The sequence below is a fragment of the Haliotis rufescens genome, unplaced genomic scaffold (assembly GCF_023055435.1).
Source record: "Haliotis rufescens isolate VD_foot unplaced genomic scaffold, xgHalRufe1.0.p SCAF_1, whole genome shotgun sequence".
Classification (NCBI taxonomy): Eukaryota; Metazoa; Mollusca; class Gastropoda; order Lepetellida; family Haliotidae; genus Haliotis; species Haliotis rufescens.
In genome coordinates this window covers 39,791,444-39,794,161 of record NW_025963779.1, presented here as the reverse complement: position 1 = coordinate 39,794,161, position 2,718 = coordinate 39,791,444, and the positions used below count along the sequence as shown (strand labels likewise).

The 2,718-nt window shown below is 39.2% G+C and overlaps 1 non-coding gene across 1 annotated transcript; it reads right to left on the bottom strand.

The window, feature by feature from the left end:
* Positions 1-2,154: 2,154 nt before the first annotated feature.
* Positions 2,155-2,227, bottom strand: Trnar-ucu. The gene has a single exon. It is a non-coding gene; the product is annotated as a tRNA-Arg (tRNA).
* Positions 2,228-2,718: the final 491 nt, after the last annotated feature.

Sequence of the window (2,718 nt, the reverse complement as noted above, 5' to 3'; positions counted from 1 at the left end):
TCTGAAGCTTATTTATTGTTTTTTGTCTGAGATAATGCCATACAAAAGAAGTTTTTTTAATATTTCTGGTATCAGCCATGATACTGAATTGATATTGAATATAATATCATAACAATGTACATGGAATGTGTGATAATGAATTTCCAGTTTACGGGTCAAAATTTTCCAAGAAAATACAACAGATGCTTACCAATGAAAATTTAACTTAACCAATGGCATAGCAGTTGTTGCTTTGTGAAATGAATTCTTTGTTGAAATATCAACATGTCTTGTTTTTGCATCGCTGTTTTAGGGTCCAGCATACAAATTACACTGATTCATAGAACAATAGCCAATAAACATTAACATTTCTTGACCAGTAATCTTAAAACAGATTGGTCCAAATGGATAGCGGAAAATGTGAAATGACAGTTACCTCATTTGCTTGACTTGGATTTATTGGCAGAATATTTGAAATATACAAATATATGAAAAATAGGTGCAATTGTTTCTATCTCTGCATCAAGTCAATATGGTTGCACTAAATTGTGTTCATCAGTGTCAGACACACGTTTTCATTGCCCAGTAGCAATGTGTTTAGGCAAAATCGCACTTGTCCGAAAGCTCCTCGTGCCAAAATCACTTGATCCGTTAATTCATCAATTAACGGATAATTCACACACGTTACTTGAAATTGTTTGATATTATATACGGATAGCTTTGACCCAAAAGCAAAATTGGCGGTCCTGGAGGTGCAAAATGAAGATGCTTAACGTGTTATAGCGTCAGTGACAAATTTCTGGGATCAAAATGATCACAACAAGGACATAAGTTGGGAAACACCTACGATTCGGAAAAATGCAGCCAGTGCCTTAACAATAGGGCCATGGACCTGCATGTACTGCACATGCAGCAGCACTATATGAACGGTATTAAAGTGCAGGGTTTTTGATTACCTGGCATCTGCGTCAATCGAACAGTGTACGGTTCCTCGTATAAATGTATTTTCCAACCTCACACAAATCTGGCTTTGCGTTTCTTTTTTTGAAGAGTATATATACCTGGTTTTATTAAATAGCTCATTATTTCCTATCATCATAAACACTGAAGACAGCAACAAAATACGTTTTCTAGCTTATTATTGTTATAAATATATCACAAAATACCAATGTTTATCTTCATTATATCATGGACTCTAAATATAGATCGTAATACGTGGCCATGATTACATGTAAAGTAGATTACCTTCAGATACAGTACACTTCATAGCTATATGCCACTACTGCATGAATAACTTCATTGAACGTTTGTGAAAATAAAGAATTCAAATTCTTTCGTATTTGCTACCTTATACTTATTTAAAAGCTGTTAATGAAATTGTCGTCTGCTAGAAAAATCAAGCAATATATATTGCTGCCACAATGGGTTCCGACTGCGGATTCTCAGGCAGCTGGGCTAACGTTATCACTTGTGACAGATCCCAAACACAGTTTCGGTATTGTTTACGCTCTTCATCTGATAATACAAGAGACCCAAGCCAAAGACCCAAGACCCCACCCCACCCCAGGTCTTACAGTATGCCCAGGAGAAAACTGCCCTTGATGTCATCACTTATATAGGTCAGTGATGTCATTCCCATCTCCGGGAATACTGTTTGTATACTGAAGGTCAGATAACACCCTTATCACGACAATCCATTCTCCGACCAAGCTGTGTTGCAGATACAACCCGTCTTGTCACATTTACCACTTTGTAAACATGACAAGCCGTTTTTGGGCCGGGAACACCACTTGAATGTCAGACAGTCCCGGCAAAGCCGAACTCATTATTCGAAGGATTCTGCTATTGGTACTGCCAGCGCCAAATCGATGGATATAAGGCTTGAATGCGATGAGCCGTGAAAACATACCGTTTTATGACATAAAAGAGGCATGTAGAAATACTTTAGAAGAAATACGCTTTATGATATAAACAAGTTTTTCAGGAAGAGTACAACTACATAAAATGCATAAATCAAAAATACAATTAATTCAAACAAATCACGAGATTATCGGGAGTTCCAAGTCCCGTGTCAATGAACCTAGTCTTAACCCTTGCTGGTGCCGGCAACGCCACGAGGACATTTCCCCCGAGATATCAAATGTGTATAACAATAAAAAAATATTTAAAAAAATGCATCCCCGGCGGGATTCGAACCCGCGACCTCTGGATTAGAAGTCCAGCGCGCTATCCCCTGCGCTACGGGGACTTCGATAGCACGCTGGAACTTTAGCATGTTATCGTTGTGGCAGCCATCATCTCGCATCAGTACCCGGACTTCACTCATTTGATAAACGACGTACACTCAGTGATTACAGTTGTGGTATTTGCACCGTTTGAGGCACCAGGCAAGTTTCCTTTACATTTCTTATTGACCCGTAAAGATCCGTGGTATCCGTCCATCAGCGGCCCATGATTGTCGTAAGAGGCGACTAACGGCCCGGGATCGGGTGATAAGGCTCGCTGACTTGGTTGATGCATGTCATATCGGATCCCAGTTACGTGGATCAATGCTCATGGTCCAGACTCGATTATTTACAGACCGTCATAGCTGGAATATTGCTGAATGCAAACAAACCAACAAACAAAACATTTCTTATAAACGTTTTGCTGGATACTTCATAATATAAGGATAACGCTATTTTTCAGGGCATTATCATTTGCAGAAGCCTGAGGACTTCCATTAACTGCCCGACGAAG